Here is a 25,676-nt window from a genome sequence, read left to right as displayed (position 1 = left end):
CAGCATAAGTCTCTACAGTCTCCTGAGAACCCTGTACTATGTCTTTAAGACTTCAGGAACTTTCTTCCTCCCTTGTACGTGCCCATTCTGTAAAAACCCTGACAAATTCAGTCCCAGACTGTAAAGTCATGACCCAGTCTCTAGTCATAATATCCATGGGGACATTTCTGTGTTCGTTCATATAGTCATTCACCATTTGATGTTGTGACTCGCCCATCTTAAGCAACATCAGATCCTTCAAGTCAGTCCACTTAGCCCCATAAGTCACCTGTATCTTGAAGAGTCCTAGAAGTAGGCATAGGTCTTATCAGAGGGTCGGGCAGTCAGGTCAAAAGTCTGAGTTGGTCTTTCGGACTCCAGGGGTGGTACTCAGTCACAATGGCGTGAAGAAATTCAGGTTCCTGATTCCGGCTGGTCGCTCCAATGACCTGTCCGGGTGGTCCTGAGGTTGTATCAGGTCCTCCTCCCGTCGCCCCCTGATGTCCTGTTGTGGGTCTGGGTAGGAGTCTTGTCTTAGTCAGAACAGGGTAGAGTCCTACAGGTCTGTGGGGTCGAGGGGCGCCACAGGCTCGGCATGCATTGGCCCAGTCTGCATTCTGATTTCCACAGACATTACAAGTCCATCCCTCTAGTCCATTCCCTCTTGGAGGTCTAGGGGCAGTTGGATATGGCGGAGGTCATTCGTCAGCGTCATTGTCTTTTGATTTCTGAGTATACAACAGTCTACCTCTGACCACTTCTCCTCGCCACCCCTCATTTTTAACTTTCCCTGCCACTTTAACCCTGGTATTAACTACTTCTTCACATCCATGATCCTTTATCCAACCACAATGTGTCCTTCTGAATCTTTCCCAAGTATCCACATTCAAATTTCCATGCTTAATTCCTACCTTCTTCAACACCTGGCTGTTTTGTAACCCTCTGGTATACTGAAATTGTTCCCCATTTTGTATGTCAATCTTTTTCCACAGAAAGTTAAACAATTATTCAGAAGTCTATTTTCCCTCAGTTTCCTCAGAATTTCCACACTATATTTACCTAGTGTATTCTGTTAATGAGTTTCTTAACCAATCAAAACCACACAAACCAGACATTGGAGTCTAAGGGCTTTGATTACCCTTCCTGTAATTCTCCAAGATTTTTCACATACAATAAAGAATAAGGCATATACCAAAACTCAACTAAAGACTTCCCAATTTAAACTGTCCATCTCTTAGGTCTCAAAATCCAACAATCATAGTCATTTTCAGGTTCTTACCAAAAATAGGCTCAACTATAAAAGGACTTATACGTACATTCAATCACCAGATCCTCGAACCGGACAAACCACTCAGGGAAACACAGATATAGTGTAAGATAAAGTCTCTTACCTTTTAGCGCTATTTCTTATATCTGCAAATCCCTGACCGGAACGTCCAAATTGTCGAAGACCAAATGAAGTGTCCTTCACCTATGATTGTTGGAATCCAAATTAAAAGGGATTCGAGCACTCGGGGAAACTGACAAATTCAATGGATATAGCTGGATCAGATTTCTCTTTAATTCAAAGACAAGCTCACAATAATATAGGCCTGAAACAGAAAAAAAAAACATCACATGACAAACATGACATTTGCGATTACAAGATATAAATTATAAGACCATACAAGACAATACGTATGTTTCCATTCCTCTCTCCTCTTTCTTCCCCCCGCACTTCCTGAGGCTCAGACTATAACTCTGCTTGAGAGGAAACTGTGGGAAGGGGTGAGTGGTGTGTGGGTGCGATCAAAACACATAAACTGACTTTTTGACCTTGTTTTTCGCTTTATTATTATTATTATAATAGGCCTGGATTGCCCCTGACTTCTCTACTCCACCAGAGGAAAGCGGCTGAACATAAAGGCACTCTTAATGTGGCTTTTATGGTGTATTGAATACATTGTATTCCGATGCACCCCTTCCACCATTAAAAAGAGTATATGGTTCAATCTCCCTTTTCTTGTCCTCCTCCTCCATCATATCAACATCCTTATTAGGCTGCCCTCGCTCCTAATGTTTTAGAGGGTCAGCTCAGCAGCGGGCCCTCACCCATAATTTTTTAGAGGGTCACCAGCAGGTCCTCACCTATAATGTTTTTGAGGGTCACCAGCAGGCCCTCAACTATAATGTTTTAGATGGTCAGCTCGGCAGCAGGCCCTCGTCCACAACATATTTTAGATGGTCAGCTCGACAGCAGGCCCTTGCCCACAAAATATTTTAGATGGTCAGCTCGGCAGCAGGCCCTCGCCCACAAAATTTTTTAGATGGTCAGCTCGACAGCAGGCCCTCGCCCACAATTTCTTTTTAGATGGTTAGCTCGGCAGCAGGCCCTTACCCACAAAATATTTTAGATGGTCAGCGCGGCAGCAGGCCCTCACCCATAATGTTTTAGATGGTCAGCTCAGCAGCAGGCCCTCACCCCTAATGTTTTAGAGGGTCACCAGCAAGCCATCAATCATAATTTTTCAAGGGTGTGTATGATACCCCCCTTTATGTTTAATAAAGGGTGCATTGGAGTGCCAGTTCCTTGTAATTTTTGGCAGCCCTTTCCCTTAGTGCATAGGCTTTATGAGTGTAGGAGTCCCACTACCTGAACAATTGTACCACAATGTGAATGAGGCCCTCCTTTATGTGATATACAGGTTGTATCGGAGTGCCTCTTCCTTGTAATTTTTGGCAGCACTTGCACTTTATATACAAGTAAATATGCAGGAAAGAATGTTTCCCAACACTTTTTTCTCTAAAATCGATTTTATCTTCAGTTTTGTGCGTCAGTCTGTAAAAGTGGCATACTACTCGGACAACATCGTTCCCAGCAGCGACCTAGGAGTCCAAGATGCATCCAGACATCCTCCCCATGCTGTTCCCGAACCATATCAGTGGTGTTTCCATCAATTTCTGACCTTTTCCTAAGAACCAGACACCCTCCCCTCTTCACAGCAGGGGCTGCCTGGTTTAATGCTTGGGTTTTCCCATTGACTTCCATTGTGCTCGGGTGCTCAGTAGAGCACCCGAGCATCCTGAGGTGTTCTACTCGAGCTCCCGAGCACTTTGCTGCTCGAGCAACACTAATCTTTACATCATCCTTACATGTAATTTACAGTGACGACTTTTTAGTGAACGATTAACGAGCGAAGGTAGGAACGAACATAGCTCTATGTAATAAGCGCATTTTTAGTTGCTATTGAGTCAAAAAATTGGCGATCTATAATCGTTATCTGCTGGTCTAATACAAGCCTAAGGTGCTGTGTCAGCTTCTGAGCCTGCTCTATATGTTCTATATGCACTTACAATGCAAATGTATGATGATATAACTAATTGTAAAACTTATAACAAATCATAAGGCCTGTTTTACTGTTTTCCCCTTCCTTTTTTTTCTTATTTTTGTCTTTTGGTATATTTAACCACCTCAGCTCCCCTAGCTTAAACACCCTTAATGACCAGACCACTTTTTACAATTCTGCACTACACTACTTTCACGGTTTATTGCTCGGTCATGCAACTTACCACCCAAATGAATTTTACCTTCTTTTCTTCTCACTAATAGAGCTTTCATTTGGTGGTATTTCATTGCTGCTGACATTTTTACTTTTTTTTGTTATTAATCGAAATTTACCGAAATTTTTCCAAAAAATGACATTTTTCACTTTCAGTTGTAATTTTTTTTTTTAAAACGACATTTCTATATAAATTTTTCTCTAAATTTATTGTTCTACATGTCTTTGATAAAAAAAATATGTTTGGGAAAAAAAAAAATGGTTTGGGTAAAAGTTATAGCGTTTACAAACTATGGTACAAAAATGTGAATTTCCGCTTTTTGAAGCAGCTCTGACTTTCTGAGCACCTGTCATGTTTCCTGAGGTTCTACAATGCCCAGACAGTAAAAACACCCCACAAATGACCCCATTTCAGAAAGTAGACACCCTAAGGTATTCGCTGATGGGCATAGTGAGTTCATAGAACTTTTAATTTTTTGTCACAAGTTAGCGGAAAATGATGATTATTTTTTTTTTCTTACAAAGTCTCATATTCCACTAACTTGTGACAAAAAATAAAAACTTCCATGAACTCACTATGCCCATCACGAAATACTTTGGGGTGTCTTCTTTCCAAAATGGGGTCACTTGTGGGGTAGTTATACTGCCCTGCATTTTAGGGGCCCTAATGCGTGAGAAGTAGTTTGAAATCAAAATGTGTAAAAAATGCCCTGTGAAATCCTAAAGGTGCTCTTTGGAATGTGGGCCCCTTTGCCCACCTAGGCTGCAAAAAAGTGTCACACATATGGTATCGCCGTACTCAGGAGAAGTTGGGCAATGTGTTTTGGGGTGTCTTTTTACACATGCCCATGTTGGGTGAGATAAATATCTCTGTCAAATGACAACTTTGTATAAAAAAAATTGTTAAAGTTGTCTTTTAGAGAGATATTTCTCTCACCCTATACATGGGTATATGTAAAAAGACACCCCAAAACACATTGCCCAACTTTTCCTGAGTACGGTGATACCACATGTGTGACACTTTATTGCAGCCTAGGTGGGCAAAGGGGCCCACATTCCAAAGAGCACCTTTAGGATTTCACAGGGCATTTTTTACACATTTTGATTTCAAACTACTTCTCAAGCATTAGGGCCCCTAAAATGCCAGGGCAGTATAACTACCCCACAAGTGACCCCATTTTGGAGAGAAGACACCCCAAGGTATTTCGTAAGGGGCATGGCGAGTTCCTAGAATTTTTTTTTTTTGCACAAGTTAGCGGAAAATGATTTATTTTTATTTTTTTTATTTTTTTTCTCTTACAAAGTCTCATATTCCACTAACTTGTGACAAAAAATAAAATTTTACATGAACTCACCATGCCACTCACGAAATACCTTGGGGTGTCTTCTTTCCAAAATGGGGTCACATGTGGGGAATTTATACTGCCCTGGCATTTTAGGGGCGCTAAAGCGTCTGGAATATAAATATAAAAATTTTTTTACGCATTTGGATTCCGTGAGGGGTATGGTGAGTTCATGTGAGATTTTATTTTTTGTCACAAGTTAGTGGAATATGAGACTTTGTAAGAAAAAACAAAAAAATAAATAAATCTATTTCCACTAACTTGTGCCAAAAAAATGTCTGAATGGAGCCTTGCAGATCCGATCCATGGATCCGTGGATCCGTAAAACACATACGGACATCTGAATGGAGCCTTACAGGGGGGTGATCAATGACAGGGGGGTTATCAATGACAGGGGAGTGATCAATGACAGGGGGGTGATCAGGGAGTCTATATGGGGTGATCACCCCCCTGTCATTGATCACCCCCCTGTAAGGCTCCATTCAGACGTCCGTACGTGTTTTGCGGATCCGTAAAACACATACGGATGTTTGAATGGAGCCTTACAGGGGGGTGATCAATGACAGGGGGGTGATCAATGACAGGGGGGTGATCAGGGAGTCTATATGGGGTGATCACCCCCCTGTCATTGATCACCTTCCTGTAAGGCTCCATTCAGACATCCGTATGTGTTTTGCGGATCCGATCCATGGATCCGTGGATCCGTAAAACACATACGGACGGCTGAATGGAGCCTTACAGGGGGGTGATCAATGACAGGGGGGTGATCAATGACAGGGGGGTGATCAGGGGGTCTATATGGGGTGATCAGGGGTTTATAAGGGGTTAATAAGTGACAGGGGGGTGTAGTGTAGTGTGAGGTGGGTGCTACTTATTACAGAGCTGCCTTTGTCCTCTGGTGGTCGATCCAAGCAAAAGGGACCACCAGAGGACCAGGTATTAGGTATATTAGACGCTGTTATCAAAACAGCGTCTAATATACCTGTTAGGGGTTAAAAAAAATCGCATCTACAGCCTGCCAGCAAACGATCGCCGCTGGCAGGCTGTAGATCCACTTGCTTACCTGCAGTTCCTGTGAACGCGCGCGCCTGTGTGCGCGCGTTCACAGGAAATCTCGCGAGATGACGCGTATATGCGTGACTCTGCCTGAGTGAGCCGCCTCCGGAACGCGATCCTGCGTTAGGCGGTCCGGAGGCGGTTAAAGGCACACAATATTTTGTGAGGAAAATAATGCTTACCTTAATACCATTACTTGCATTAATACGCAGTGTATGAATGGATCTTAAATGTTTTAAGATGTGCTTACGTCTGTAACCATATATTTTCATTTACACATTTTGCTAAATGCTCAAATGCTTGCCAAATCTGTACTTGGTGAAAGTGGCCTTCAATTACCATATTTTTCATTTATAAGATGCACCTGATGATAAGAGACACCTACCGTAGATTTTAGAGGAAGGAAATAAGAAAGAAATATTTGTCAGACCTCAGATCAGACCCTATTTCAGACCTCAGATCAGACTCCCATATAAGACATCAAATCAGACCACTATATCAGACCTCAGATCAGAACCCCATATAAGTCCTCAATCAGACTACAATATCACCACTCCTCCTGAGGAAGCTGTCACACGCGTAACGCGCGTCGAGGAGCGCTATCAACCCATTCATTGTCTCTCTTCCAATTGGTATGTTGCCATATATGTTGTATCCGTAGGTAATGAGCATACATGAATGTTTCTTCATTGTTCATTCCACACATAGGTCACTTTATGGTATACCATTGCACTTATATGCACTTTATACTGACCCTGTTGTTACACCTGTATTTGGAGTTACCATCTTTATAGGTCGACATATTGTTGCATTTTTTTCATACATTGGAGAGCGGCTATCTGAGGTTTTACAACTGTGTTCTTTTCCCCACCTATTTTATTATTGTTGCACCGTGTGCATCATTTTTAAATATTGGATATCAATAAACATTATATTTTAATGGTTTATTATTGGTGTATTTTGCACTCTTTTTCTGTGGTTGAGTACAATATCAGACCTCAGATCAGACTCCAATTTCAGACCTCAGATCAGACCCCTATATCAGACTTCAGATCAGACCCCTATATCAGATCTTAGTTCAGACACCCATATCAGACCTCAAATCAGACCCCATATCAGACCTTAGATCAGACATCCATATCAGATCCTCAGATCAGACCCCCATATCAGACCTCAGATCAGATCCCCATTTCAGACCTCAGATCAGACCCCCATATCAGTACCTCAGATCAGATCCCATATCAGATACTTAGATTAAACCCCCAGTATCAGAACTCAGATCAGACCTTAATATTAGATCCTGAGATAAACCCCCATATCAGATCCTCCAATCAGACCCCTATATCAGATCCTCAGATCAGATCCCATATCTGTACCTCAGATCAAACCCCCATATCAGATCCTCCAATCAGACCCCTATATCAGATCCTCAGATCAGATCCCATATCTGTACCTCAGATCAGACCTCCATATCAGATACTCATATCAGACCCTCATATCTGATCCTCGGATCAGACCCCCATATCAGACATCAAATCATACCCCCATATTAGACCTCAGATCAGACCCCCATGTCAGACCCCCATCAGAGCTAAAATAAATACATTAAATTACCTCTCATTCTCCCCCACTACACTGCATGTCTGGCAGTCTCTCCTGCAGTCACGCTCCCTGGTCTTCTCCAGGCCCACACTACAGTGTGGAGCATCAGATCATAGTACTGCAGTACGCTGTATACAGTCAGGACAGTGCAGTGCGGCCTGGAGAAGACTAGGGAGTGGTGAGTACAGCAAGCGCTATCAGCGCTACAGTCACAGCTCCCCAGAAGAGCTCATTAGTATTTGCTTTATAAGAGACAGTGTCATTTTTACCCCACTTTTGGGTGAAAAAAGTGCATCTTATAATTATATACTGTATTTTGCAGTCCACATACTACGGATCTGCAAAACATGAATACAGGCTGTGTGCTTCCCGAACTTTCCTGTTCTGCACATCCCTCTCTATTTTAAAAATTCCTATTCCTGTCCTCAAAACGGACAAGAATAGGACTTTGTTCTATTTTTTTTTGTGGGGGTGTACAGATGACTGGAAGAATGCAGACAGCACATGAATGATATCCGTGTACTGGCTACATTTTTTCGCGTCCTCATAGAAATGAATGGGCCCATGTGCGATCCACAAAAAATACAGATCTATAAGTAAATGGTGTATTTCACAGCTTGCACTTATAAAGCTTAACTAATACTATTGCAATTTTAAGCCTAGGCTACACTGCAACTTTTTGTAGTGCTACTGATTGATTTACTATTGAGCCACAGCTGCAGTCCAAAGGAATACATTAGGTTGTATGCAATCATGTGGACCGCAGCTGTCCCCTAATAGTTAAAATCAATCAGAAATGGTACAAAAAGTCACAGGCCTTATTGTCATTATTATTATTATTTTGCTCATGGTGGACCTCGTCACTTGTAACAATCCTTTACTGCATCATAGTACCTGTGACCTGGATCAACTGGATGGTCCATGTTATCATCGCCCTCAATATTTCTGTTCATAATAAATTTGTGTGCTGTGTAAATTTCTTTTAATTTCCCTGGCAAGCGAATAGCTTCTACCACATCAGTTATTTCTGCCATTTGCTCTAATTATATGTTTTCTCGATGTCACATTTGCATTGCCTGCTGTCTCTTTCATTAGGGAAGACAGCACAAAATCCTGGGTGCTCGGCTTAAACATCATAGTGCCCTTAATTACTGTTTAGCAGATGATGCTTAATCCCTTGCGTTCGGACAGTGTGGTGGGATAAATTGAACCGTTTGGATTCTGACTTCAAACATTCGAGCCTGGAAATCTGTCTGAAAGAGATAAGAATAGTGTGATTGGCTGTCCTGCTGGAAGATGGAAAATTCTTAAGTTTGCTAACTGAACTCTATGGGATGCATACGAAGAACTAGAAGTTTTATTGTCTTATCTGTGTCCTGTATTTGCACGTCTCTTTTCTCTTCAGTCATGCAATTGTATTTCTGTTCCTCCATACTTAAAGGGGTTGTCTGAGTTTTATTTTTTAAGGATGGGGTGTTATTAGAATAATAAAAAAAAATATTCACTCTCCTGAACACCCTCCATTCCAGTACTGCTGCTCCTATCCTTTCTGCCGCTCTAGGAATGATGTATTGTTTAAGATGCAGAAATGACATGTTCGGCATACCACATATGACAGCTGCAGCCAATCTCTGGCTTCTTTGGTACAAAGCATGAGACAACTGAAGCCAGTAATTGGCTGCAGTGGCACGTGCAGTATACGAGCACAATCGCTGCTGCATTTAAGACAATGAAGCTCAGCAGGGAGAATGGAGTAGCACCATTGCAATTTTAAGGGTTTGGAATGGTATCTTTTTTTATTATTATTCTAATTGTGTCTTTGCTTTTATTTAATAGAAAGGAGAAACTCAGACAAGCTTGGTAATGCAAGGCAAATATATATTAGATGTAGTGAATATGTGTTCTTTATAACAGGCTCAGGCTGACTCCCTGGAAAGCTGCTAAATTTCTAAGTGGGCCTCTGAACCAGGACTGCCTAATTTAAAGGGAACCTGTCACCGGGATTTTGTGTATAGAGCTGAGGACATGGGTTGCTTGATGGCCGCTAGCACATCAGCAATACCCAGTCCCCATAGATCTGTGTGCTTTTATTGTGTAAAAAAAAAAACGATTTGATACATATGCAAATTAACCTGAGATGAGTCCTGTCCCTGACTCATCAAGCAGATTAAACACGTGTGCCATGCAGGGCGCATGGCTCAGCCCTCCTCGATGCAGTGGCAACACAATGTTCTTCCCGTTGTCGGTCACCGTGGTTCCGATTTTCAGTTGTCGCGGAGAAAGCCAGGATTCGATTTCTTGCTGAAGGACACGGAGCAGTTCCTTTCCTGTGGGACTCAGTTTGCCCAAGCAAACTAGGTGCAGAACAGCGTGACACCGCCTTGCCCTGCACATGTGCTATGCTGGAGGGGCACTGTGAATTGTCCCTGCAGTGGAGGCTGATAACACGGTGGAGGATGAGGAGGCAGAGGCAGACTTTGTCGCTGGACCAACGGCGTGGCAACGTGGAGGCGGAAGCGGCGTCACCTGGCCAAGTTGCTGGTGTGGCTGTGCAGGAACCACATTCACCCAGTGGGCCATAAAGGGCATGTATTGTCCCTGACCATTGTTACAGCACCACACATCGGTGCTGCAGTGCGCATTGGCAGACACTAACAGGCTCAAGGACTGGCCCACCTTTTGTTCTACATGTGTGTGCAGGGCTGGTACTGCCTTTTTGTCAAAAGAAATGACAGCTTGGGACTCTCCACCTTGGCTCGGCACAAGCCATCAATTCTATGAAAGGTGCAGAGTCCACCACTTGGAAAGGGAGAGACTGCAGCACCAGCAACTTGGACAGGAGCACATTCAGCTTCTGCAATGTTGGATGAGTGCACGCATACTGTTGTCTCTTGGCAATCGCTTCAGTGATCGATTGCTGACAGAATGAGTGACGAGGAGGAGCAGGAGCATCAGGACCAGCAGATGATGGGAAGGACAGACAGCTCCCTTTGGCTGAGGTGGTGGAGGCTTGACTGCCTGAAACCGGGTGCGTGCCACTGGGTGAAGCAGCGGTTGCTGTGGCAGGCTGAACCACCCCATCGGAGCCAAGGTTCTCCCAGGCCACTTTATGGCGACGCAGCATATGTTGACACAGGGCCATAGTGCCAACATTGGCAGCCTGGCCACGCTTCACGTTCTGCCCACAGATTCTACAGCTTCTACATATGGCCACGTTCACCTCCTTCGCCCTCTTAACAATAAACTGCCACCAGCCCCAACACTACGCACTGACTGACTGCTACCACTGCTGTCTCTGTACCTTTGTACCGCTACTCCGGGCAAGTAGGCTCCCTCGATCCGGGTGGTCAACCCCGGGCACGTTTGGCTACTGACCTCCCACTGCTGCCACCCTGGCTCCGCTGCTGCCTCACGGGCAAGCTGCCACACTCTTCTCCCGATGATGATGAAGTCCCTTTGTCACCTGGCTCCCAAGGGCGATCAGCTACATCATCATCATCGAGTCTGCACGTCACTGATGTCCTCCTCAAGCATCTCTGGGTCAGGAGCCTGACTGCTCGCAACACCAGCTCCCACACCACTCTCCTCATCACTACTTGCCCACCTAGAGGAGGAAGCGCCCGATGTCTCCTCCAGATCTTGGCTGGGCAGTACTGCTGACAGTCCTCTAGTAGCTCTTCCTCGCTGAAAAGTGGAGCTGAGCCTACGGCATATAATACTTTTCACGGTGAGGGAACTGAAAATGACAGAGAAAGGTTCAGGACAAGTAGGGGCACAGGGCCTGCTCCCCGGCCATGCCAACTAAACGTTGTGTCAGAGGAACCCACCGACTCTTGGCTGGGGGTGTCTGATGTCACTTGGGACGAAGTGATTGACCCAGTCAACCATTCAAGAACCACTGGGTTGCTGGTCAAGAAACGACCGCTAGATGACACCAGGAGCTCAGGCCTCTCGCTGCGACCCATGCTGCCACGCCCCCTTACTCTGCTGCAACCTCTGCATGCGCCAGAAACATTTAGTGTAGCTGGCCAGCTAGGACCTGTCCTAAGTTACAAGTATAGCTTATATGTGTATACAGCTAGACCTACCAATGGCCTTAATACAGTTCCTATGTTTATGTGTTAAAAACAAAAGCAGAGTTATTTACTGTAACATCATGTTTTGGATGTCATATAACTGTTATATTTTGTGTTCACAGAAGCTGAAAAAGATAATATGCCTTTAAGATTCATTATGTAATGTAAGGTAAGTTCAGTGACACAGCAGAAACAACAGAATGCATAGTGTTAATCTGTTGTTGCTGGGCAGAAGTCTAGACCAATCACAGCCAGCTTCTCACACAGCAAGAGTTTTCACCAATCACAGCCTGCCTCACACACAGCCTGTCTGGGAATTCCCCTAGCAGGAGCTGCTGGCATCATTACTTACCAGAGACAGGAGCTGAAGAGACATTCACTCCACTGAGAGCTGAGTTTTATGGGAACAAGAGGCCAAAATAGGTAGTTAAAACAGTTATATAATGTTCATATCGTTAGTATTGTTTTTAGAACTGTATACTGAACTAGATATATATGTGTTTACTTACAGTTCCATCAATTGCAACCATACAATTGCAAATACAGATTGTAAAATGTAACTTTTAATATTATACCTTTATAATATGCCACATGCAATAGGGGACGCCATACATCGCTAATGGCGTGAACCTATGCAACAGTACCATCTTACAAGGGGTAATAGATCCAGACCATACATCTTCCAGGACAGCCACATCGGGGACTAACCAGTCCATATAGATGTAGCACTAGCCCCGTGTCCCCTGATGATTCTGGGGCTATAAAATTGATGAAACACGTAGGTACACATATATCTATCTACTTGAGTACTTATATGTAGGTTTCATTGCACCCTTTAATACTAGTGGTAGGACTCTACCTTTGTAGATCAGACGGCGAGACTTCAGTGTGGTCCCAGTTGGTGGAATACAGCAGAATTCCCACTGTTCATTTGTGGGAATGGGAACAACCTGAATGGGTGTGATATTCAAGCAAGCCCCTACCTGCACAGGCTATCTGGTAAGAAGTGTATGCCTTTTTGTATGTTGGTGTACCCTTCTTAGGTATTAACACATCTCCATGGTAGGGACTGCTGGTGGTACTGGCCCATCTAGTAGTGGTGTCTATGAATAGGATTGTGGGCCTTTCTATTTTAAAGGTATAATATTAAAAGTTACATTTTACTACTGCCCGTTTTATTACTTTTGTTCTATATATACTGCAGTAGTCTGCTTGGACTGCATTGGTCCTAAAAGTGGAACAGCCTCTGGCTGTATTTGCATTGATTTAGTTGCAAATACAAATTGCAAGCTACAAATTGCAAGCATACAATTGCAAGCATTCAGATTCCAGATTGCAATCCAAATTGCATACAACCATACCAGATCAAACTCAACCAATCTGCAAATAGTCCCTGCTAACTGCATACTGCAAGTGAACTATTAGTTTGACCTCAGATATACCTCTCAGAGAGATCATAAAGTGCTTAAATAACTTAAAGTGAGAGTACAGATACTAAAGAGAGAAATATATCCACCATCTTATGCATACCGCCATTTTGTGATAGCTTTTCAACACGTGTTTTGTACATGGACTCTGTGCTGCGGAGGCGGCAGTGTTATATATGAAGAAAAGTTGAAGTTAATAAAGAAGTTATTTGAAGCATTTGGTGTGCTCTTTAAACCTACTGTTTTCATAGAACGGCGCTAGAGGAATTACAGAGTAAGGCCTCATGCACACGACCATATTTTTTTGCGGTTCGCAAAACGGGGTTCCGTTTTTCCGTGATCCGTGACCGTTTTTTCGTCCGTGGGTCTTCCTTGATTTTTGGAGGATCCACGGACATGAAAAAAAAGTTGTTTTGGTGTCCGCCTGGCCGTGCGGAGCCAAACGGATCAGTCCTGAATTACAATGCAAGTCAATGTGGACGGATCCGTTTGACGTTGACACAATATGGTGCAATTTCAAACGGATCCGTCCCCATTGACTTTCAATGTAAAGTCAGGAGTTAATATACCATCGGATCGGAGTTTTCTCCAATCCGATGGTATATTTTAACTTGAAGCGTCCCCATCACCATGGGAACGCCTCTATGTTAGAATATACCGTCGGATTTGAGTTACATTGTGAAACTCAAATCCGACAGTATATTCTAACACAGAGGCGTTCCCATGGTGATGGGGACGCTTCAGGTTAGAATATACTAAAAGAACTGTGTACATGACTGCCCCCTGCTGCCTGGCAGGTGCTGCCAGGCAGCAGGGGTCGGCCCCCCCCCCTGTAGTTAACACATTGGTGGCCAGTGTGGCCGGCCCCCCCCCTCCCTCCCCTGTAGTTAACTCATTGGTGACCAGTGCGGCCGGCCCCCCCCCCTCCCCTGTAGTTAACTCATTGGTGGCCAGTGCGGCCGGCCCCCCCCTCCCCTGTAGTTAACTCATTGGTGGCCAGTGGGCCCCCCCCTCCCCTGTAGTTAACTCATTGGTGGCCAGTGGGCCCCCCCCTCCCCTGTAGTTAACTCATTGGTGGCCAGTGTGGCCGGCCCCCCTCCCTCCCCTGTAGTTAACTCGTTGGTGGCCAGTGGGCCCCCCCTCCCCTGTAGTTAACTCATTGGTGGCCAGTGCGGCCGGCCCCCCTCCCTCCCCTGTAGTTAACTCGTTGGTGGCCAGTGGGCCCCCCCTCCCTCCCTTGTAGTTAACTCGTTGGTGGCCAGTGGGCCTTCTCCCCTCCCTCCCCCTCCTAATTAAAATCTCCCCCCTATCATTGGTGGCAGCAGAGTGTACAGATCGGAGTCCGCACTGGCCACCAATGAGTTAACTACAGGGGAGGGAGGGGGGGGCCGGCCACACTGGCCACCAATGTGTTAACTACAGGGGGGGGGGCTGCCCCCTGCTGCCTGGCAGCACCTTCCAGGCAGCAGGGGGCAGTCATGTACACAGTTCTGTTAGTATATTCTAACCTGAAGCGTCCCCATCACCATGGGAACGCCTCTGTGTTAGAATATACTGTCGGTTCTGAGTTTTTACGAAGTGAAAACTCAGCTATGAAAAAGCTTTTATGCAGACGGATCTTCGGATCCTGTGTAATGAAGTCAGGCGGCACAGCGTACTGGTTGAGGGGTGCTCGGTTTGTGTGGAGGTAATCCCAAAATCAGAAGAATAAAAGAAAACCAGCACTCCCAAAAATCTTTGCTGGTGATAGATTTATTGGTCACTCATATGACGCGCAGCGTTTCGGCACTCACAGGTGCCTTTTTCAAACAAGAAGTGAGCAGCAGTATGAGTGCACTCATACTGCTGCTCACTTCTTGTTTGAAAAAGGCACCTGTGAGTGCCGAAACGCTGCGCGTCATATGAGTGACCAATAAATCTATCACCAGCAAAGATTTTTGGGAGTGCCGGTTTTCTTTCATTCTTCGGATCTTCGGATCCGTCTGTATAAAAACTAACCTACGGCCACGGATCACGGATGCCAATCTTGTGTGCATCCGTGTTCTTTCACGGACCCATTGACTTGAATGGGTCCGTGAACCGTTGGCCGTGAAAAAAATAGGACAGGTCATATTTTTTTCACGGCCAGGAAACACGGATCATGGATGCGGCTGCAAAACGGTGCATTTTCCGATTTTTCCACGGACCCATTGAAAGTCAATGGGTCCGCGAAAGAAAACGGAAAACGGCACAACGGCCACGGGTACACACAACGGTCGTGTGCATGAGGCCTAATAGACAGTCTGGTTGGACTAAAAGTCAGAGATATCAAAATTCTTCTAATGCCACAGCACAAAATGAACTTTATAGTGCTGCGCCTGCCACATTTAGGCCTTTGCCACTCCCCTGAGCAGGGCCTGACATACTGTTAGATCAAATAATCAAATGTTAGAACAAATATTTTTTATTTCTCCATTAATGCACTGGAAACAGGGCTTTACAATATATCACTGCACCGCTGAACGGCAATTAGGCCCTAATTTTTTTAAAATTTTACATAACACAGAAGGCTTTTCAACAGATAAGTGCTACGTTGAATGGCGAATATATTTTTATTTCGCCACTAATACACGGCAAACAGGGCTTTAGAATATATCACTGCACTGCACAAGGGCAAATAAGACTTACTGTAGAAATATTTCCTTGTAATAAACCCTGTTAATGGCTCTATCAAACAGCACTTTCACCCCAATAACATGAATGGTTTGGTGGAATTACAGAGCTGTATAATGGCAATTTGGATCTCCAGTCAGTGCACCAAGCTGTAATAGGATTGTTCCCATTACCCAGTCTTTAACCTCCCCTACTGAACCCTGTTCTACATAAATGCTGTGGAACGATTCCTCCCTATCCTTTCCCTGCACTTTTAAATAGTTTTTTTTTACCACAATCAAGTATATCCTATCACTGTCCCTAGCGCCTGCAGACGTCTCTCCCTGCACTAAGTACACTGGTAAATGGCAGAATCTAAGATGTCTGCCACTATTTATAGGGTTGGCTGGCTGCTGATTGGCTGCATGCATGGCATTATAGGTGATCCCCCCATCCCAGAGTTCCTTGCTCCATGTCCTCACACATGTAGCAGCTATTTTTGGAAAAAATGCGATTCGTTATCATGAATCGCAAGGAAATTCGGCTTCAGTGCGAATTGAATTCTTCCTGAAATTCAAATCGAATTCCACTTCATCAGCTTCGATTCGCTCATCTCTAGTGGGCAGCAGTGGCAGTACCAGTGACAGTAGTAGCCCCATGACAGAGTGGGAAGGTGGCAGCAGTAACAATGACAATAGTGGCCCCATAACAGAGTAGGGATGGGGGTCAACAACAGTGGCAGTAACACTAACAATTAGTGGCCCCATGACAGAGTGGGGGGGCAGCAGTGGCAGTAAGGATGTGTTCACATAACTTTATTTTTTTCATTCTTCTGATTTGTCAGAATAACTTAAAACTGAAAAAAACAAAAAAAAACAAAAAAAACAAAGCCTGTATATAAAGTCCATAAAGTTTCTTTCAGTATTTGATCAGTAATTGTAAGCCAAAACCAGGAGTGTGTCCAAAACAGAGATATAATGTAACAGAAATATTTGCATCACTTCTGTGTTTTGCACCCACTCATGTTTTTGGCTCATAAATACTGATCAAACACTGATGCAAAATACTGATCGTGTGAAAGAGGCTTTATATTTATTTTGCATCCATTTTGGCCATTTTTACCTGAAATCAGTTTTTTTTTTTAAGTCCTGCAAGCAGGACTTTAGTGGCCTCTTTCACATGGTCAGTGTTTGGTCAATATTTTGCATCAGTATTTGATCAGTATTTGTAAGGCAAAAACAGGAGTGGGTCCAAAACAGAGAGAAAATGTAATGAAAATATTTTCATCTCTTCTGTGTTTTAGATTCGTGCCTTCTTTTGGCTTAGAAATACTGATCAAATACTGACCAAATACTGACCATGTGAAAGAGGCCTTACGGATGCTCAAAGTACAGGATCCTTTTTTTCTGCTCTTCTGACAGATAAGAAGGACAGAAAAATAAACTATGATGTCAACATGGACAAACAGGGGCAATAGTAGCCCCATAACAGAGTGTGCAGCTTTAGAATGGTGGCAGCAGGACACGGCCAGAAGTAATGGCCCTTTTTGCATGATATGTGTCAGCACACTACAGTATTAGTGGCAGAATAATCGATTCTGTTACATCAGGCACCAGCATCTGTAAATCCTGGTTGATCCATGCCTGATTCATCTTTAGGTTAGTCTCTCAACATTTATCGAGGAAAGGCGAGTTTTCTTAGTAGTAACTATGACCACCTGGCACTAAAAACCCGCTTGTATGCCACACTACTGGCTGGGCAGGAAAATATGCCATTGGCAAAATCAGCCAGTTGCTGCCATACTTCAAGTTTGCATGCCCAATAGTCCAGGGGATCTTGGGTCATGGGTGACAGGGTGCAGTCCAAGTATGCCATCACCTCCTGGTTGAGGTTCTGCTGCATGTCGTGCTGCTGCTGGGTGGTGTCTTCAGAAGGCTGCGGAAGAAAACTGGTCATCATAGACTCCAGACCGAAGTTTCTACATATGGAGCTGGTGCTGCCTCCCCTCCACTACCACCAGTCATGGCAGTGGAGTTCAGGTAAGGTGTGTCTTTTTGCTGATGACACAAAGATTTGTAACAGGGTTGATGTTCCTAGAGGGATACAACAAATGGAAAAGGATTTAGGAAAACTAGAGGAATGGTCAAAAATCTGGCAACTAAAATTTTATGTTGATAAGTGCAAGATAATGCACCTGGGGCGTAAAAACCCAAGAGCAGAATCTAAAATCAGTGATACAGTCCTAACCTCAGTATCTGAGGAAAGGGATTTAGGGTTCATTATTTCAGAAGACTTAAAGGTAGGCAGACAATGTCATAGAGCAGCAGGAAATGATAGCAGAATGCTTGGATGTATAGGGAGAAGCATTACCAGTAGAAAGAGGGAGGTGCTCATGCCGCTCTACAGAGCACTAGTGAGACCTCATTTGGAGTATTGTGCTCAGTACTGGAGACCATATCTCCAGTAGTGTTGAGCGCGAATTTTCGAATAGCGAATTTTTTTAGCGAATATCAGCACTTCGCTAATTCGCAAATATTTCAAATATAGCACTGTAAATTCGCTATTTCGAATATTCTTTTTTTTTTGTTGATTTTTTTAATTGTTATATTTTTTTCTTTCCCACTTCCCAAAAGTAGTTCTTACCTGTACTGAGGATTCCTGGCTTCCTGGCTGCTCCAGTCAGTGCCCGTTGCCGCTTCTGCCGACTTCCGTGTTCATGGAGCGTCCCCATCACCATGGGAACACCTCCATACTAGAATGTACTGTCGGATGTGAGAATTAAGTTAAAATCGCAATGCGATTCAACTTAGACCTGGTTTATTATGGTTGGCTTGGTAGAATTAGCGAAGATGACGAATATGACGAATGTATTCGTCATATACCTCAAAACAAAGATAACAAAGTATTCTCCATCTTCGTTTTAGCTCCATATTCGTCAACTTCGCTAATTCTAGCAATCAAATAGGAAAGTTGACTATAGAGACAGCTGTGTTTAATTCGCTATGCGATTATATTACTTAGCTTTTTTTTAAATAAATAGAATAATTATAATAATTATCAAGTATTATAATTATTTTATTTAGAAAAAAAAAAGAAGCAAAGTAATATTTTTGCATAGCGAATTAAAAACTTAGCTGTCTCTAGTCAACTTTCCTATTTGATTGCTAGAATTAGCGAAGTTGACGAATATGGAGCTAAAACGAAGATGGAGAATACTTTGTTATCTTCGTTTTGAGGAATATGACGAATACATTCGTCATATTCGTCATCTTTGCTAATTCTACCAAGTCAACCATAATAAACCAGGTCTAAGTTGAAATCGCAATGCGATTACTTCAAGTTATATTAATCGAATTGCAATTTCAACTTAGAGCTGTGTTTCTAATGGGTCAGCTTGCTAGAATTAACAGAGTTAACGAATATGGAATATAGCAGTGCTAAGTTGAAATCGCAATTCGATTAATATAACTTGAAGTAATCGCATTGCGATTTCAACTTAGACCTGGTTTACTATGGTTGGCTTGGTAGAATTAGCGAAGATGACGAATATGACAAATGTATTCATCATATTCCTCAAAACGAAGATAACAAAGTATTCTCCATCTTCGTTTTAGCTCCATATTCGTCAACTTCGCTAATTCTAGCAATCAAATAGGAAAGTTGACTAGAGACAGCTAAGTTTTTAATTCGCTATGCGATAATATTACTTAGCTTTTTTTTTAAATAAATAAAATAATTATAATACTTGATAATTATTATAATTATTCTATTTATTTTTAAAAAAAAGCAAAGCAATATAATCGCATAGCGAATTAAACACAGCTGTCTCTATAGTCAACTTTCCTATTTGATTGTTAGAATTAGCGAAGTTGACGAATATGGAGCTAAAACGAAGATGGAGAATATTTCGTTATCTTCGTTTTGAGGAATATGACGAATACATTTGTCATATTCGTCATCTTCGCTAATTCTAGATATCAAACCAATAGGAAAGTTACCTTAAGTTAAAATCGCAATACGCGATTATTTAAATCGCGTATTAATCGTGATAACTAGAATAATGACGAATATTCGTTTTCAACTAATGTGAGACGAATATTCAAGCGAATATTTGCAAATTTTGTCGAAATCGAATATGGCACCTTCCGCTCATCACTAATCTCCAGAAGGATATTGATACTTTGGAGAGAGTTCAGAGAAGAGCTACTAAACTAGTACATGGATTGCAGGATATTACTTAACAGGAACGATTAAAGGACCTTAACATGTATAGCTTGGAAGAAAGACGAGACAAAGGGGATATGATAGAAACCTTTAAATACATAAAGGGAATCAACAAGGTAAAATAGGAGAGAATATTTAAAAGAAGAAAAACTGCTACAAGAGGACATAGTTTTAAATTAGAGGGGCAAAGGTTTAAAAGTAATATCAGGAAGTATTACTTTACTGAGATAGTAGTGGATGCATGGAATAGCCTTCCTGCAGAAGTGGTAGCTGCAAATACAGTGAAGGAGTTTAAGCATGCATGGGATAGGCATAAGGCCATCCTTCATATAAGATAGGGCCAAGGGCTATTCATAGTATTCAGTATATTGGGCAGACTAGATGGGCCAAATGGTTCTTATCTGCCGACACAGTCTATGTTTCTATGGAGATCGAGCGCAGAGTGTCCCCCGGTCAGACCTTCCTGAAGATGGCGGATGGCACTCATAGGCATCGACCAACTGAATACACAGCATATCTCTGTAGTAGTCCATTTTTGCATCCCTCTCAGAAGGTAAAAAAAAATGCCCCCATTTTTGACCGGTAACGAGGGTCTAGTAATGTGCATAGCCAGTAGTCATCCCTCTGCCGAATCCTGACAATGTGTATTTGTTTGTGACACCAATTGCAGCGTGTGCAGTGTACTACCCAAGGGCCCTTCCCAGATTAGGAATGCCAGAGTGGTGTATTGGCCTATAATGTCTCTATGGGGTGGTGATAATTGTGTCAACTGTGTCTCCTACCTGGGTACGGCGGGACTCCGGGCTCACTTGCAATAAATTTGAGTGTAGTGATAGTAGGAGTAATAGAGGAATTTTGCAGCAGAAATGATGTCCAGACCTTTAGGTGAAGTTCAAATGTTTCTTTACTGGAGATAACTTGTATCCAAGCAGTATACAGCTTTGGTCTCTGGCCCCAGCAGGTTTTGGCAATCATTGGCAGGAATAAATGATTCTGCTCTTTAAATGTGAGCTTGCAGGATAATTCGTCTGCTTGGTAGCACTGTAACTGTGGCAGAAATTAATCTGCGCTTCTCTGTAACTTCTGCTTTATGGGGACAGACTAGCTGAGGAGTATATGGCTTCTTCTAGGTCTCTGGACTTTACTCCAGGTTGTCTGCTTTCTTCATCCAGCTGAGGCTGCAGGTGCTCAGTCTGGGAATCCGATCAATGTTTCAGCCGAGACAAGATCCTTGCTGTCTTCCCTATGCAGGGGATCTCCTGAAGGTTATCACACAGCCTTCCCCTAGCAGGGGGGAGGCTACGCTGACCCTAACTTCCTTCTCCACCCATGCTGCAGGATGTGGGAACAGCCCACTCTGCTCACAGAGGGGGAGCTAAGCTGGAATAATCCATTCCAGCCTAGATATACTAAACTGAAACTAGTACCTGGTCAATGCATTGCTCCCACCTGCTGGTGAACCTGGAAAATTACAGAACAATTGTATTTAACCTGGTTTTATATGCACATTTGTGAAGGACATAATGTAAATTACATCAGATGACAATGTAAAGGCTCTTAGAAGATAGTAGCTAGGTAGAGGCGTGTAGTAACATAACTCTGGGGTGTTACACAAGGGACTTGGAGGGCCTCCATGCCTCCATCTCCACTGCATAATGCCATGGTCTGTCGGGGTCATCTGCTTTGTCTTCGTTGTCGCTTTCCTGCTCCTCATGCTTCTCTTCTGTTGCTTGAGTAGATAAACCACCTACAGTAGTTGTGTATAAAATTCCCGGGCATTTATTTCCTCCTCCTCTGCCAGTTCATCCTCCTCAGGGCTCAGGTGACTGTTAGGCCTCTTGCACACGACTGTATGCCCTCTGAGACATATGGTCCGTGAGCGGGCCCGGAGCAGCATTGATCGTAAGCACGGGAGCACACAGCATCATAGATGACAATGATGCTGTGCACATCGGGCCGCCCGAGGGACTATTGTCCTGCACTCATATTATCTTATGAGGGCATGATCATATGATCTTGGAGGGCATACGGTCGTGTGCAAGAGGCCCTAAATGGAAAAAGCTTGAGAAAGCTGACGGCGAAACGTGCGTTGGGGCGTGGTGGTGGTCTGACCTGAGGCTGGACACGATTATTTGGTTGGTACTATATAGATATCTGTCTATATACTTTGTATTATACTGCATTGCTTATTTTTTACATGTTATTTGATCTGTACTATTTATAGCCATAAAGAAAAAAAGATGAAAAGAAGAAATAAAGACAATGCAACAGCACTCTGCAAACACAAATAAAGTACAATAATGCCATAATTATAGAAAACATTCTGGTGCTAATGCTACGCTTATTTTGCAAATTTGAGATTCTTGGCAAATACATTTTGTACCAAATTATTTGGGCCCGTCTGCCAAACGTCATGGCGATCGCTATAAAACGGGAACCTAACACTAAATACTACATGTTATGTGCCATAATGGCCACTATAAAATTCAGGGAGTGCAGGTTCCACATGCATGTTGGGTCCACTCTACTTTTTACCATTTTTGGTGCCATAACGCCCTCTATTAAATCCAGGGATGCAGGTACCAACTTGCATGCTGAGCCCACTCTATACTTCTCCTGGTGCCAAATGGCTTCCAATAAATGCAATGAGAGCAGGCTACAGCTTTATACTTACTGTAATTTAAATCAGCCTATGGGGCAGACAGGCTAGTCAGGGGTGCAAGACCAACTGAAGACCAAAGACATACTGATAGGATCTTAGATTGTGAGCCCCATTGGGGACAGTTGGTTGCTAATGTCTGAAAAGCTCTGCGGAATATAGTAGCGCTATATAAGTGCATTAAATAAATAAATAGCCATACCATTAGGCTGTGTGTATAATAATTATTTATGTATTCTTGAATCTGTACCTCCCTAAAAATACTGTATGCACTTGCACTTTATTGCATTTATCCTGCCGTGTGGTTACCACCACTGTGTTGGTGTTTTTAACCTTTTTAATTTATTTGTGTATGTTAAATTTATCTGCAATATATGCTTAATAAAAATGTGATACTATAACCATGATGGATGTGTGATTAGCTTTATATTTATTATTGAACCACTTATACTTCTATTGCTGTTCTGTTAAATGGAGGTGCCATGTCTTCTTTCCCCTTGCCAATCAGATTTGTCAGTATCCCATCCAGGACGTGAAGGAGTGGAATGACATTGTTCATCCCATATTTCTGACGACTGAGAAATAAAGTGGCCTCCTCAAAGGGCCTGAGTAAATGGCATGTGTTACGCATTAAGAAATCGTTGACCACCTTCCTCTGCTTGTAAAGGCGGCCTAATATATGGATTGTGGCGTTCCAAGGAGTGGAAACTTCACATATCATGGGGATGTTGGGGAAGAGCAATTTGCCTGTGCAGCTCAAAGAGGGCACGTTTTGCACGGTAAGAGTGGCTGATGTGCATGAACAGTTTCCTGAACATTTTTAACAGCCCTTGCAGTTCAGTGGAACCCATGAGGAACCGGGTAACAACGAGTTTGAAGACGTGAGCCATGTAGGGCACAGGGGTCAGCCCTCCCTGACGCAGCCCTGACAAAATGTTCTCGTTATCAGTAACCTACAGTTACAGTGCCTCGTATTTTGTTACATTACAGCCTTAAATTCAATGTTTTGTTAATCTGAATTTTATGTGATGGATCAGAACACAATAGTCTAAGTTGGTGAAGTGAAATGAGAAAAATATATAAATAAAACTATTGTTTAGAAATAGAAAACAGAAAATTGGCATGTGTGTATGTATTCACCCCCTTTGTTAGGAAGCCCATAAAAATCTCTGGTGCAACCAATTACCTTTAGGAGTCACATAATTAGTGAAATGATGTCCACCTGTGTGCAATCTAAGTGTCACATGATCTGTCATTACATATACACACCTTTTCTGAAAGGCCCCAGAGGCTGCAACACCTAAACAAGAGGCATCACTAACCAAACACTGCCATGAAGACCAAGGAACTCTCCAAACAAGTAAGCGACAATGTTGATGAGAAGTACAAATCAGGGTTAGGTTATAAAAAAATATCCAAATCTTTGATGATCCCCAGGCGCACCATCAAATCTATCATAACCAAATGGAAAAAACATGGCACAACAGCAAACCTGCCAAGAAACGGCCGCCCACCAAAACTCATGGACGGGGCAAGGAGGGCATTAATCAGAGAGGCAGCGCAAAGACCTAAGGTAACCCTGGAGGAGCTGCAGAGTTCCACAGCAGAGACTGGAGTATCTGTACATAGGACGACAATAAGCCGTATGCTCCATAGAGTTGGGCTTTATGGCAGAGTGGCCAGAAGAAAGCCATTACTTTCAGCTAAAAACAAAAAGGCATGTTGTGAGTTTGCGAAAAAGGCATGTGGGAGACTCCCAAAATGTATGGAGGAAGGTGCTCTGGTCTGATGAGACTAAAATTGAACTTTTCGGCCATCAAAGAAAGCGCTATGTCTGGCGCAAACCCAACACATCACATCACCCAAAGAACACCATCCCCACAGTGAAACATGGTGGTGGCGGCAGCATCATGCTGTGGGGATGTTTGTCAGCAGCCGGGACTGGGAAACTGGTCAGAGATGAGGGAAAGATGGATGGTGCTAAATACAGGGATATTCTTGAGCAAAACCTGTCCCACTCTGTGCTTGATTTGAGGCTAGGAAGGAGGTTCACCTTCCAGCAGGACAATGACCCCAAACACACTGCTAAAGCAACACTTGAGTGGTTTAAGGGGAAACATGTAAATGTGTTTGAATGGCCTAGACAAAGCCAAGATCTCAATCTAATACAAAATCTGTGGTAAGACTTAAAGATTGCTGTTCACAAGCGCAAACCATCCAACTTGAAGGAGCTTAAGCAGTTTTGCAAGGAGGAATGGGCAAAAATCCCAGTGGCAAGATGTGGCAAGCTCATAGGGACTTATCCAAAACGACTTGGAGCTGTGATTGCCGCAAAAGGTGGCTCTACAAAGTATTGTCTTTAGGGGGGTGACTAGTTATGCACATTTACTTTTTCTGTTATTTTGTCCTATTTGTTGTTTGCTTTACAATAAATAAATAAAAACATCTTCAAAGTTGTGGGCATGTTCTGTAAATTAAATGATGCAAATCCTCAAACAATCTATGTTAATTCCAGGTTGCGAGGCACCAAAATATGAAAAAAGTCAAGGGGGGTGAATACTTTTGCAAGGCACTGTATCTCCAGTTGGTGAGGAGACAGCCAGTGTTTGATTTCTTTATTGATGACACCGAGCAGTTCCTCCTTGGTGTGGATCTGTTCACCAAGGCTGACCAGGTGCAGAACTGCGTGACATTGACAATACCTAGCTTTGCATAGGTGATATGCTGGAGGACCACTTTGAACTGTGCCTACAGGGGAGGGTGAGGACATTGTGGAGGATGAGGAGGCAGAGAAGGATATTGGTGCAGAAATCCCAGCATTACAATGCGGAGGCGGCATTGCCATTAAGTAGCCAAGTTGCTAGTGTGCCTGGTCTGGAACGACATTTACCCAGTGAGCTGTGAATGACATTGAGAGGCCCAAAGACTGGCCCACCTTCTACTGAATGTACATGTGCAGGGCTGGTACAATTTTTTGGAAAAATAATGTCAGCTTGGGACTATCTACCTTGGCTAGGCACAAGCCATCAGTTCTCTGAAATGTGCAGAGTCAACTACATGGCCAGGTGCAGGTTTGGCTTCTGCGACCCTGGATGAGTACATGCATGTTTTTGTCTTTTTGCAATGACCTCGGTGATCGA

The sequence above is a fragment of the Bufo bufo genome, chromosome 1 (assembly GCF_905171765.1).
Source record: "Bufo bufo chromosome 1, aBufBuf1.1, whole genome shotgun sequence".
In the NCBI taxonomy this organism is placed as follows: Eukaryota; Metazoa; Chordata; class Amphibia; order Anura; family Bufonidae; genus Bufo; species Bufo bufo.
This window is presented reverse-complemented; position numbering follows the sequence as displayed.